Below are 15,186 nucleotides of genomic sequence, written 5' to 3' on the forward strand. Positions count from 1 at the left end.
TGTGTGTGTGTGTGTATACATATACATGTTACCTGCCCAGCTAATGTATGTCTATAAATATAAATTTGTTTCTGTTTTTTATTTTCTATAAAATAGAAGATCCTATTAATGTGTAAGATAAATTTAGTATATTTAGATAATCTGAGGTCCCTTTCATATCTAGAAAAATGATTCTATGATCCCATGCATATGAAATAAAATGTACTAGGAATTCAGATTCAGATCAACTGATATTTTAGTAAACACCTCCTGTGTGCCATGCGCTATATACTAGGCACTGGGTATACAAAGACCCATAAGACCTTATGAAGATGGTAACAAGTCTATCTAGAATGCCTTCACAGAGAAGGTGACAATTGAGTTGAACCTGGAAGGAGGAAAAGGATTCTGTGAAACAGAAGTAAGGAACATACATTCTGGACTGTGAGGATGGCTTGTGCAAATGCATAGGTGCAAGATGGAATGCCAGGTTCAAGACATTCATTCAACATCTAGTTGTCCAGTTTGATGAGTATGAATGACGTGCTATCAGCCTGGGAAAGTTAGTAGGAGCCTTATTTTTGTTCAGGAGATCCTTAAATGACACCCTGAGTTTATATTTTATCCTGGATGCCACAAGGAGACACTGAATGGTTTGGACAGGGAAATGACATGTTCAGGTCTATATCTTAGGAAAATTATTTTGTCAGTTGTGTGAAGATGATTGATTGGAGAGAGGAGTCACTAGAACCTAGGACACCCAACTGGGAAGCTATTATACTTTATATTAATTGAGGCCAAAGGTATAAGGAATGGCTGTGTAAGTAGAGAAGAAGAGATAGGTACAAAATATTTTATAGAGACTTGGCAACTGAATATGATGGAGTGAGGGAGAAGGAAGAGGCAGGAATGATTCAGAGGTTGAAAACCTAGGTGCTTGGGATATTATGGTGACAATACGGCTGATGCCTTTGACAGAAATAGGGAAGTTTGGAGGAGGTACTGATATGGGGGAAAGATGGAATTGTGCTTTAGACATGTTTTATTTAAATTTTTTAAAACTTTATTTTTATTCTGTAAAGCAAAAACTGTCTATACATAGAGTTCTCACTTTACATAATTCAAATTATGCAAATTTGACTATATATAAAGAATTCTGAAAGAAATCCACATTCCACCTATGTTAACTTTACTGAACAGTGCTGTGCTTGCTCTCTCTCTCTCTGCTCTTGCCCCGAAGCTCCTCCATTAGTGGTCTCTCAACACGCTGCCCCCATGCCAACCAAAAAAATAACCCCCAAAAACCCTCCAAGAGAAAGCCGAAGAACAGACACACAGAGATCCCTGATCAGGGGCTTAGCTCAAGACCTTTCTGGGAGAGATCTTTGCTGTTCCTTTACTCTCCCCACCCTCCTCCATACCTGTGTCTGTCTTCAGTCAGTCTGTCGTATCTATCCCACTGTCCCGTGTCATCAATCTTTTCCTATCTGTGTCCATGTCCACTCTTACTTCTCTGTACACAGCCCCCACATGTACTTGAACTATGTGCCAGCACCTTCCTTACATTCCCTCCCTTTCTTTCCCATGACAGCAAATTTGCATTGTTAAAATTTGCTTAGGGTCCACTTACGTAAAGTGAGAACTGTCTCCGTATATATATTATATACGTGTATGTAATATACATACACAAATAAACCAAAGATGATTGTACATGAAACAACAGACCTTTTTAATGTACAGTTTGCTTTTCTTTGGACATAGCGAGTTTGAAATGTTAATGGGACGTCTAGAAGGAGATGTCCAGCAGACAGTTGGCATTTTAGGACTAGAGACTTGGGGAGAGTCTGGTGATAAGTATGTAAATTTGGAAGTCGTCTGCATAGAGATAAGTGAAACTGCTCCTCCAAATTTCCCAATTTTTGCCAAAAGCACTGTCACCATATCATCCCAGTCCCACTCAGTGAATTTAGGACAAGAGGAGCCACATTCTTTTGATGATTAGTGACCTATTTAGTGTAGAGACATTGTAATTTGCAAAATAATACAGCTCCCTAAAGTCTGTACTTCATACTGAGCCCTTCTGGCTTAATGCTTGCTTAGGCTTAGAGTGGAGGGCAAAAAAACATCCCTAAACAAATTGATGTCTTATATCCTAGCTTATGTTTTGAATTACCTCAGAGGTTGAGAGACTTGCTCAGTTACACAGCTATTTGTCAGAGGCAGGATTTCAGAAGCCCTGGTTTCTTGATGCCAAATCCTGGTTTTTATTTACTACCCCTTTGTTTCCTCCACATGGCATATTGCAAGTTGGTTATTGGCAGATTTAGAGCTAAAAGAGACCTTAAAGGCAATAAAATTCAACTCCCACATTTTACACATGAGTAAATTGTATCTGAAAGAATGTCGGGAGGCCATCATTCTGAAACTGAGGAACAGAGGTTCAGTGACTTCCCCGGGGTAATAAAAGCCAGCCAGAATGTTCAGTTTTAGTAGTTTAGAGAGTCCTGCCTCCATAAAATGTCATCACACTGTCCTGTACCTTGCACATACCTACAAGAGAGCTATGGAGTCATAATACTGGTCGAAGGAGTTTACAAAAGACCAACAAATTTGAACACTTTTCTAGCTTTTTGGCTATTTTCAGGAAAAGGAAGACAAAATTACTTCAATCTTGCATGGCACATAAACCTCTAATGTCTCATGGTCAGAAGCTTGCCTGGGATTTGTCACTGAGCAATTGATACAGAATTCCATTCCAGACGGAGTCACGAGTATCTTGGCCTTTTGGAATGGCTCCAGGTGTACTTTGGAGTCTAGTATCAGCATAAATGAAATAATCTTTATATGAGGTAGATCTGTCCACTATTAATGAGAAGAAAACACTGTGAGTTGCTCTCTAAACCTTCAACTAAGTAAAACTGTCACCGAGTCCAGTGGTGATTTGGCTAGAAGTGTTAAAACAGTGCTTTTTAATCTCTTTTCATCCTCAGTGAAATAAAGTGAAATGTTAAGAGCACTGTCATAGAAAAGGAGCATTTTTCATTTTTGTTTTTCAAAAAACAAACTCCTTTTTATTTGGAATCCAAACAACCAGAAAATTAAAAGTACCAGGCCTTCTCCCCACCACATTAGTTTCTACTTTTGTTTTGTCTAATTACCAGTGTTTCCCCCACACACACATGCATACAAGTGTGCTCACACACACACACACACACACACACACACACACAGTGTTCTACTTTCATTTCATCTAATTTCCAGGGTTTCCTTCCCTTCCACACCCCACTGTTCTCTTCAGTGTTCTATCATTTTATGTGATTACCAGGGGTTTACCCTACTGTGTTCTATTTTCGTTTTATCTGATTTTTACCTGGAACTGTGATTTCTTTATTCTGGGAAGTACATAGGGTCAGCAATTCATTTGTAATCTTAGAGTATTATAATTATCTTAAACTTCCACCAGAGCAGTTAAGTGATCAGGTCTTGAACCCTAGTCTTCCTGGTTGCAAGGCTGATCTGACCCCATCATACCATTATGGTTTTATAAGAGAGAGCATTGACAAGTAAATTAACTGATATGGAAAATTTAATTAAGCAAGCCACTCTCAGAGCATGTCATAGGATGGGACACTCTAGTCTCACCACATTCTTCTATACATAAATCAAATTGACACTTGGTGAGATAACAATAATGATACACATTTCTCTTAAGCATCTATCCCCAGACTGTCAAAGGGGTTCCACGGCACACACGAAAAGGTTGTGGAACCTGCTGTAATGCTTTGAAGGATATCACATGCTTTTCTCACAACAAACTATAAGATAGACAATACAAATACTATTGCCCTTGTTAGGCTCAAAAATCAAATAACTTGCCCAGGGGCATATAACTAGTGTTAAAATTACTCTAATGGTCTGTGCTGCCCTGCAGTGCCACTTCTTGATCTTCGGATGAAGACTACATGAGGTGCAATGTGGTATCGGTGTTTTCCATTTTATCCTTTTCCAATTCTCTGATTGGTGATCCGTGTATGGTAGCTATGGCAGTGTTCAGCTAACAAGAGTGTTAACAACTGCATTGTTCCTTTAGGGTGCTGTCAGTTCACAGTACTTTTATGTAAATAAAATAATTGGAATCAGCTGGCAAAGAATATGCCAATTGATAATGATATGCCTCTATCATAGATGAATATTTTGATGTCTGAAAGAAGTAAGAAAAGAACTTTGGTTTAATAAAAACTGCTCAAACTCCATCTGAAAACAGTATTTCTTTATGTACATATTTTAGCAGTTTTGCTTTGTTTAGTTGGAGGAGGAGTACTTCTACCCAAGAACCAGAGGATCACTCACTGGCTTAGCTACTCTTCCTGCTATACACTTATTATGCAAAAGGTCAGTGAGAAAACATGTAAAATATCAAAGCAGGTAAGTAAAACTGGAATTCTAGGAAGCCATACAGATCAGTTTCATCTATAGGATACGGAAGAGTTTTAGGGTACTGTGCAAAATGGGAACAAGAAGAAATTTCAGATCATTTGGGAAGAGAATCATCTCACCCATTAAGTCTATTCTTAGTAGTTTCTGGGGATATAGCATTGGAAGTCAAAGGGCATGTTGAGCTGCTGTCTTTTCCTACGCTCCTACACATTCCTACAGCTCCAGATATCACCTGTTCACTATTAAAGTCCCCACTTTACTTCCTCTTGCCTCATCTCTCTCCTCTGCTTCTGTCCCTAAAGTCTCTCTGCCAATCAGTGGGTCATATATTCTTACTCTAAGCAGCAACATAGGGTTGCCCCAGAGTTATCCTTTAGGGGAATATCCCTTTCAGTTCTCAGTTGTTCCATATATACCTGCAGCACCTTAAAGAAGTAGGTGGAAATTTGCTAATTCCTGACCACTCTGAATTAAAAATCTTTTATACTGTGGATATTTTAAAGTTTTTATTATGTCTAAAAATAGCTAATGCCTTGTGAATAATGTGTGTGTGTGTGTGTGTGTGTGTGTGTGTGTGTATTCAGATAGATAGATAACCACCCAGATTATTTCAAAAGAATAGAATTTAGAGGCAAGGGCATGAAGGAAAAAAAAGAATATATATTTAGGGGAAAAAGCTAGTATTTTGGAGTTTCCTTTTAATCCAAGGCTTTCCTACCTTATAGACCTGATCATTAGTCAATAGACCTGATCATTAGTCATTAAAGTAATTGAAACAAACAACAAAAGGTGAGAGCTACTTAAATGTCCCTTCAATATTTGAAGCATTTTTGTGCTGCTGAGACCACAATAAAATTCAGAAACAGTTAATAGGCCTTTGCTGATCTAAACTTGGGAAACTCATAAGGGTTTTCAGAGTTGGAGACAAAATCCTGATGTTTTGGAGTTGTGATCCAAGATAGTGGTGTCAGTGTAGGCAACTGTATATCCTCCCTGCCTCCTCACCCCCACCACCGACTAGGATAGCTTTTTTTCCTACCATCCAGTTGTCCTTTTCAAGGGACTAGGTTAGAGCACATCTGGCCACTTGAGGACTGCCTCTGTTTTCTTCTGACATGATTGCTATTTTAAAATACAGCTTGTTGAATTTTTCATCCCAGGGTTCATTCCCCTCCAAGGTTACCTTCCATGTATTCTGTATTTATCTTCTAAGTTTACTAGTCAAGGACATCTCCTCCATTAGACTGTGTGATTTTCTTTGAAGGCAGGGAATGTTTTTACTTTTTTATCTCATTTGATTTTCACGACAACCGTGGGAGGGAGAGAGGTGCTATCATTATCCCCATGTTACTGTCAAGAAAATTGAGGCAGACAGAGAATAAATGACTTGCTTAGGGTCATACAGCTAGTAAGTGTCTGAGACCATATTTATTTAAACTCTGGTTTTCCTGACTCTAAGCCCAGGACTGTATCTGCTGTGCCACCTAGCCCTGTCTGTGCGTGTGTGTGCATGTATATATATATATATATATATATATATATATATGTGTGTGTGTGTGTGTGTGTGTTTGTGTGTATACACATACTGTGTATACATATATAATATATAAAGCTTTAGCTATTTTCAGACACAATTAAAAAATATCCATAGTCAGATCCTTTTTTTTGTTCATACGGGTCATACTTTAAAAGAATGAAAAGATGGTTATTCCCTTACTATTTTTTTGTTTTGTGTTGTTTGTTGTTTGGTTCTTTTGTTTTTGTTAGGATTTTTTTGTATCAAACCTGTTATTTCATCTGTGTAGAGAACTCTTCATGAAAAAACACCCTCCATTGAGATAGATTTGACCTGCCTTGTAACTTCTATTCTTTGAGGGTTGCTGAGAGGTTAAATGATTTACCCAGTTACACAGTATGTGTTCAGAAGAGGAGCTTTGAACCCAGGCCTTCCTGGCCTGAGGTCAGCTAGCTATCTACTCTGCCAAAGCTGCCTCTCTTTTCTCTTTTTAAGGGTAATATTGTAAAATTCATTACAAATCCATACCTCAATCACAATGAAGTATGCACTAATAGAAATTCATTCAGTGTGCTTAACCCCCAGAGAGTGGTCCAAAGTAATAATGTCTTGGGTGATCTCTTTACAATGAAATTTTCTAGGACGTATAATTCAGCACCATCTTTTTTTTAAGAAAAGGAAAAAAACTATAAAGGGGGGGAAAGGTGAGGATTTTAAGGGAGCAGATAAATTCAATTTTGGATTATGTGGAGGGCACTCAGAAAGGAAAAATCTAGTAGGCGCAATAGATTCCTGGAGCTATGATAGGTAGAGATGGGTGTGGAGATGAAAGATTTGGGAGTCATCCAAAATCATTACAAGCATCATTACAAGTGATAATTGATTCCATGGAAGTGGATGAGATCACCAAGGGAAGGGAGTATAGAATAAAAAGAGCCAGAGGATTAAGGCTATAACCTTGTGGCTAGCTCTTTTAATGTAACAAAAAAGATCAAAGTTTAAAAATGTTTCTTTTTAAATTACAATGTAAATGTATCTGTATTTGGTCCCTTTATAATATACAATGATAAAGAAATGATGAAGAATAGGATTCATAGCTTAAGGGATATTTTGTCTTTGACATCCTCCAACTGCCAATCACCTGTGCCATCCTTCCATCCCAAGCCAAAATCCCAGAGTGTCAGGGAGCTTTCTGTCAGGCTTTTTGTTCTCAGGACCTCTTTACACTCTTTAAAACTTTTTGAAGACTCCAAAGAGCTTTTCTTTATGTGGGTTGTATTAGCATTTTTTCAAATTAGAAATGAAAACTGACAAAATTTTAAGATTATCTGTTCTTTAAAAATGACTATAATAAACTCATATGTTAACATAAAACATTTTAATGAAAACTATTTTCCCAGACAAAATCAGTGAGAAAAGTAGCATTGTTTTATATACACACACACACACACACACACACACACACACACACACACACACACTTTTTTTTTTTTTTTGGCTAGGCAATGGGTTAAGTGACTTGCCCGGTCATAGCTAGTAAGTGTCAAGTGTCTGAGGCCGGATTTGAACTCAGGTCGTTGGTTCTGAATCCAGGGCCGGTGCTGTATCCACTGTGCCACCTAGCTACCCCTGTTTTACATATTTTTGCAAATCTCTTTAATATCTGGCTTAACAGAAGACAACTAGATTCTCATCTGCTTCTTCAGTCTGTTGTGATACATTGTTTTGGGTGAAGTGTCTGAAGCTAATTCCCACAGATAACATAGTTAGAAAAGGGAGGAGGGGATATTTTAAAAGGTAAACAATGTCTTAGTATTGCCTAAAACTAGTTTTAACCTTGAGGAGGACTGTCTGGTGTCTTTGGAACACATTTTGAGTACCCTTGTTCTACTCTATCAGGGTTAAGGAACACAGAGATAACAAAGACATTTACCACAGCTTTAGGTAGCAACAGTTAGCAAACACTGAGTGTGTGTCTGGTGCATCTGTAGACCACTGTCTTGAGAACTCTGGGAAGTAAACACTCACTTGATATTTTTATTTTTTTAATGAATAATTATTTCTTTTCTCTCCCTCCCACTTTCCCCCATTGGAGGAAAAAAAATAAAACTCTTAGAAGTTTTGCATAGTCAAGCAAAACAGATTCCTACATTGGCCATGTCCAAAAATGTTTCTTATTCTGCATCATCACTCTATCTCCATACGTCACCATTGGCCCTCTGCAATCTCGGCTGAAAACCGAATTTTGTAACCTGTTTAAAAATCTCCCAAATGAACAATTTTCAGAGGGCTTTGAATCTGTTTATTAAAATACATTTAAATACACCACCTTCTGATTAGTTTGCAAAAACAACTGATTGACATAAGGGAAGATGGAAATGTATGAGCTGAATTTCAACAAAAGCCATTGGATAGGATTGAAAAAGGAGTGTCTTGTTTTAGTAAGTGCAGCTAGTGATGCACTTCTTCCAGCATCTTTGTGAGCAATACTTTTCAGCTGAGACAGCCATGAAAACCAAGTATTAAAATAAAGTAAATTTCGAATCACAGCTTCCAATGGCATATTCAGTCATAATGCCTGCAATAAAAATATTTTAAATAATATTTTTCATGACAGCAAAAGATTTTTTATACTGTTAATAAAACTGAATTACTATTCATATATTGCTTATTTTATCTTTAGCTCACCCTTTTCTGTTACTATTTTTGGTATGTGTTTTATAGTATACGTAATATATCAGCATAGCATGTGTATAATTTATAAGTTTTCATGTAGTGGAAATACATGTTCATAAACTTTTTCACTCAGAGTACATGGTCAAAAAATTTTGGAGACTTCTGTTTTAACTAACAGCCCATACTGATTCTCTTTGCCAACATGTATTTAAGCCATTATGTTAACAAAAATTCTGTGCAGTTGATGTGTGTGTGTGTGTGTGTGTTCAAATTACCTGTTACTAATTCATCAAGTATCATGTATTTTACATGCATGATGTTCTTCCAGTACGGTACACAAACATATACTAGCCCTTTGTTTCAGTGTTTTGTTTTGTTGTTTAATTTTATTTTGTTTGGGGGGGGTCGTTGACTAGGCAGTGGAGTTGAGTGACTTCCCTAGGGTCACACAGCTAGTAAGTGTTATGTGTCTGAGGCGGCATTTGAACTCAGGTCCTCCTGAATCCAGGGCTGGTGCTATATCCACTGCGCCACCTAGCTGCCCCCTTTTTTTAATTTTAGGTTTTATTCAATAGATTCCTAAGATTTAGAGCTGAAAAGATTATAAGACATCCATGATCCTCATTCATTTTAATTTTATTTTAAATTTTAAAAAAGAATTTCACATTAGCTTAGTACAAAGAACTACATTTGCTTAGTAATCATTTGCATTTAAATGAATTTCAATGCATAAATTATCATAGTACTATTTCATTTACTCCCAGAATAGCTTCATCAAGAACAGGTCATGCTAGACAAATTTCGCTTCATTTTTGACAGGATCACTCAACTACTGGATAAGGGGGCAATGGTGTGGGTGTAGTGTGATCAAATTCTATCAAAGTCTTTGATAAAGTATCCCATCCTCATCTTGTGGAGAGGATGGGAGACCGTTATATGGATTCAGAACTGATTGGATATGTAGGTTCAAGAAATAAATGTTGATGGTTCAGAGTCACCACCACAATAGGAGGTCTCCTGTAGAGTGTACCCCAGAGATCTGGGTTTGGCCCTATGATATAGTTTTTGTCAGTGACTTTGATAAAACACAGAGTAGTGTGCTCATCAATTTTCAGATGACGTCAAACTGGGAGGGATGCCTGACACACTGGATAACACAGTTAGGATCCAAAATGATCTTGGCAGATTAGGCTATTGAAAGCACGAATAAGTGTTTCATTAGTGACCTGCTCTGTGTCAGACACTGTGCTGGGAGTTGTAAGGCTGAAGAATGAAATAAAATCAATGAGCTTGCATTCTAAAGGGAAAGATGAAATTCAGTAGGAATAATAGGCTTGAGTAAAAAAGTCACTTTTACAAGTCCACCATGGAGGAATGCACAGTTAGACTGCAGTTGTTCTGAATAAGATCTGGAGATTTTAGTGGTTGAGGGGTGAGGTGTGTTAGTGGACTTTTTGTATTCCTTATATTTAGGGATAGGGACTAGACCTGTTACTTCATTGATGTAGAGAACTCCCAGATGAGGAAGTTACAATTCAGGTCATCACTTTCTCTGTAACTTCTACTCTTAGAAAATTGTCTAGAGCGCTGAAAAGTGACTTACCCAAGATCACACAGCCTTAGGTGTCAACTCTATCCAGCAAGCCTTGCTGCCTCTCTCCTCTCATAACTTTTAAAATTACGTTACAGTTTTCCATTATAATAATATATCACTATTTAATCATTCCCCTGTTGTTGAATATTTAGGTCTTCCCTCTGCCCCTGCCCTTTTTTTTTTTTTGGCAAACATATTTAATGCTTCTATGAAAATCTTCGATTGAAAACTTTTTCTTCTTTTTATAACATTTTAGGCATATCCCCTACAAGGATATTATTGTGCCAGATGTTTTGATAATATTTGTAACTTTTAAAGTACACTGCCAATGCACTGTAAGTACCCTCTTGGTAGAATGTGAACCCCTTGAGGGAAGGGGGAACTCTTTCATTTTTGTCTCTGTATCCCCAACCTGACATGTAGTTTCTCTCTTCTCCCCTCCCCCATTAGGCTGTGAGCTCCTTGAGAGCAGGGCCTGAACTGTCTTTTTGGATTTCTTCATATCCTCAGCACTTAACATGGTGCCGGGAACATTAGGTGCTTAACAAATGCCTGTTGACTGGCTGACTAGTAGGTGCTTGATAAATACTTACTGTTTCATTGTTAACAGTTTTTTATTTTTCATAAGGTTTGGCTACAAGAGGGGAAGCATGATTTCTTAGAGTGCTGGTCCTGGAACGTGGAAGACAAGGGTTCAAATCCTATCTCAGATACATATTAGCTCTGTCATCATAGACTGGTATCTTTCTTAACCTCAAGCACCTACCTGTTTAAGATTTAACTACTAAGCTAACGAAGGGTTAAGATCTTTGTGGGATTCCGTTGTTTTGATAGGAGAGCTAAGTTTTAGTGGTAACATTGGTCTGTGACCTTGGGCTCAAACACTGGGAGTCCCTGAATCTCAGTTTTCTTCATCTGCATTTTTATTAAAATGGGGTTCTGCCTGTGTTGTCAAATTAATACTCAGAGAAGAGAGGCTCCCTGCCTTTCTGTCTCCTCAGGAAACTTATTCTTGATGAGAGATACCGTACAGAGGTCCAAAGAAAAGGGAAATACATTGCTTTGGTGATTTCTATTCAGAGTCAGCAAGCCATACCCGAAGAGATTGGGGGAGGGGGTGCCAATTGTGCAAACTTCCTGCCTTTTATTACTTACAAGGTGAAATCTTTCTAAAAGTATTCTGTGCTGTCAGGGCAGCTACAAATTTTCCTTGGTGCTGCATCATCAGTCACCTCAACCCATCTCTGATTTGAGGTCTCCACAATTCAAAGTTGAGTATTATTAAAGAATAACCAAGGCCAACAGTTATTAACCATTTAATAGTAAATAGCTGGCATTTATAAAATGTCTTAAATTTTGAGAAGCATATTTGACACTTTCATTTGGGCCTCACAGCAACTCCATAAGGGAAATACTACAGATATTAGAATCCGCATTTTGCAGATGAAACTGAGGCTCAGAGAGGATAAATAATTTGCCTATGGTCACCCAAATGTTATCAAAGACAGTACTTGAACCCAGGTCTTTCCTCTCAACTTTCCTCTTCTTAACTCTAGTTTCAGGTCTTTCCATTGTACCAGGAGTTCCCAACCCTTTTAAGTCCCTGTAACTTTTGTCATTCATTAAACCTTCTCTGACACACCCTATTCAATAGGAAAGGAAATAAATTTTAGATCTTTTTTACCATATGTATGCACACAATAAATAGATTAATTTTCCAGAAGAAAACTTCATTATGCAATGAAAAAATTTAGAATCATAAGTTGTCAAATGTTTATCAGAACGCAGTCAAGTAAATTCATGAGAACTCTTGATTTTATTTCTGGTCAACCAACAGTTTTATTCTTGATACAGTTTTGGACAAAGATACCTGAATATCATCTTCAGCCTTCATTTTATTTCTTGCTTTGGATTTGATGGAAAACAAGACTGAGAAAGGGCATTAGATTTGGTAATTAAAAGGTCATTGGTAACTTTGGGGAGAGCAGTTTGATTGAGTGATGAGGTGTAAGAAGCCAGATTGCAGAGGGTTTAGAACATAGTGAGAGGCACCAGTTATAGACATCTTTCTCAAGTTTAGCCACAAGGGATGAGAATAATGATATAGATGAGAACTAGCAAGGATGGTCAGATCAAAGGAGGGATTTAGGTACATTTGTAGGCAGCTGGGAAGCAGCCATTACATTGGGAGGGACTGAAGATCAGTGAGAGCGTGGGGATAATAGGGCAATCTACTGGACGAAATACAATCATGGGTAAATGTAGAGGGGTATCCTTACCTTGGCAAGAAGGACCCCCTCTTCATGAGAGACAGGAGTGAAGGAGGAGAGGAGGCGGGATGAGGCAAGGATAGAGAGCTCTTGGCAAATGGCCTCAATTTGGGGGGGCAAGGGCAGGTAAAGTCAGAGTCTTTAGCTGAGTGAGTTGGGGGGAGGGAGAACCATGGAAGTCTTCAGAGAAGAATGAAGAGGTTTAGAAAGTCACAGTGCTGAGTAGGGATAATGAATGGATTAGGGAGATGTAAAAGGATTACCTTGCTGCAGTGAGGGCCCAGTTGAGATTATGTAACATATATTTGTAGTGGACACAATCAACAGAGTTTCTTGATTATTCTTCAGTTCCACTGAGCAGCATGATATTAAGAGTGAAAAGAGGAAGGCTAATCCAGCATTGAGATTTTGTAGGGCATGACTGGTGATAGCATAAGGGGGCAATAGACCCAGGTCTAGAGGTTAGTGTAGAATTGAATTGGTTTAACAAGGGATTGAGATTAGAGAAGGAATGAGATAGTAGTCAGTGCAAGAGTGATGGCCTGGAAAAGCATTAAAGGAGAGTGGTAGGTAACTATGAAGATGAAGGACTGGGGATAAGTGTTAAGGGTTGTAAAGCAAAAGGAAAGATAGAATGATAAAAAAAAATTTTTTTCATCAGATAGAGCAGAGAGAAAGATACAATTATAAAATTATACTCAGATTAAGGAATTTCAGAATTCAGAAACATGAAAGTGAAATACATTGGTGGCAAGATCAGTGGTTGTGATCATCAGGATTCATAGATTCAAAGTTGGAAGAAGCGTTAAAGGACTTCTAGTTCAGCTAAGGGAACTGAGACTCAGATAAGTGTCTCATACCAACACCGCCACTCCACTCCCCATGTCCCTGGCAAAACCAGGTCTTCTTAACTCCAGGTCCAAGGCTTTATGGCACTATTCTGCTTTCAGGCATAGACATTATAGATAGCAGGTAAAAGTAGAATAAATAGAAATCACTGAACATTAAATCTGTACTCGGGTGTGGAGATCAGTCTTTCACCTATTATATTCAGCTTAGAATAATAGTGAAGAAAATTGTGAAACCCCCTAATTAGTCAACCTAAACAAGGAAATACTAATTGCTTTTTTTTTTTGGTAGCTTGGACTTATATAGCACTATTAAGTTTGTGAAGAACCTTATATAAATTATTTCATTTAATCCTCAGACATCCTGTGAGGTAGGTGCTATTACCATTCTTATTTTACAGGTGAGAAAACTGATACTCAGAAAGGTTAAATGGTTTCCCCAGGGTCACACAACTGAGATAGCATTAGAACTCAGGACTTCCAGATTTCAAGTTAAGCACTCCACTTATTTCACTGCCTCTAGCAAACTATTTGCTGTACCATTGTTTTGTTTTATTTTGAAACTTGATTCATGGTAGCTATGTGGGCAGAGTTACTGTTGTTGGTCAGGATACAGTAGAATACTCAGTTTAAAATTCCACCTGTAGCAGTGACATTCCAGCAGTGATCTTCAAAAGCAAGTCAGCATTGGGGTAGCTGGGTGGTGCAGTGGACAGAGTACTGACCCTGAAGTCAGGAGGACCTGAGTTCAAATCCAGCCTCAGACCAAACACTTGACACTTACTAGCTGTGTGACCCTGGGCAAGTCACTTAACCCCAATTGCCTAAAAACAAAAAACAAAACAAACAAAAGCAAGTCAGCACCTTATGATTCTCTCCTACTCCCTCTCAATTATGATAAATCTACATTAGTAGATTTCACTTGAGTGGCTCAGTAATTATCTATCATTTGTTCTCTGTAACTCAGGATAAGAGAATGGAATGGTGTAAGGCTCCCATGTTCTTTTTTTTCCTTCAACTAATTTTTCACAATTACATGTTAAAATGTTTAACATTCATTTTTAAAAAAAATTTTGAGTTCCAAATTTTATTCCTTCCTTGAGAAAACAAGCAATTTAATATTTATTATACACGTAAAGTCATGCAAAACATATTCCTATATTAGCTGTTGGAAAAAAAGAGACAAAAAATAAAACAAGAAAAGTAAAACAGTTTTTAAAAGTATGCTTCAATTTGCACTTATTTTTGTCGTGGGCTCCTTGGAATGATCTTAGTTCATTGTTTTGATCAGCGTAGCTAAATCTTTACAATTGATTATCCTTATAATATTGTTATTACTTTGTACACTGTTCTCCAGGTTCTGGTTACTTCACTTGGCATGAGTTCACATAAGTCTTCCCAGGTTTTTCCTGAAACCATCCTGCTCAGCATTTCTTTTAACACAGTAGCATTCCATCACAATCATACACCACAACTTGTTCAGCCATTTCCCAGTCAAATGGCTATTTCCAATTCTTTACCACTGTAAAAAGAGCTGCTGTAAATATTTTTGTGCAAATAGGTCCTTTCCCCTTTTCTTTGATCTGTTTGGGTATTGCTGGAACAAAAGGTGTGCAAGGTTTTATAGCCCTTTGGGTGTAGTTCCTAAGCAGTTCTCCAGAATGGACTAGTTCACAACTCTGCCAACAATGCATTAGTGTTTTGGTTTTTCCACATCCTCTCCAGCGCTTGTCATTTTCCTTTTCTGTAATGTTAATGTTCTAATGGGAAGCTGGTCCCTCCTCCAAGAGAAGAGAACTTTCATCAGAGAGATAACAGAACTTGAAATCAAAAGACATGAACTGAAATCTTGGCTCTGCTTCTTAT

The 15,186-nt window shown here is 37.8% G+C and overlaps 1 protein-coding gene across 3 annotated transcripts in view; it reads left to right on the plus strand.

The window, feature by feature from the left end:
- The window catches only part of ELOVL5 (ELOVL fatty acid elongase 5), a 92,286-nt gene that overhangs the window by 33,552 nt on the left and 43,548 nt on the right, over positions 1-15,186 (plus strand). The gene's annotated exons all lie outside the window — the stretch shown is intronic.

This window comes from Phascolarctos cinereus, unplaced genomic scaffold (genome assembly GCF_003287225.1).
Source record: "Phascolarctos cinereus isolate Bilbo 61053 unplaced genomic scaffold, phaCin_HiC Scaffold_5;HRSCAF=322, whole genome shotgun sequence".
Lineage (NCBI taxonomy): Eukaryota > Metazoa > Chordata > Mammalia > Diprotodontia > Phascolarctidae > Phascolarctos > Phascolarctos cinereus.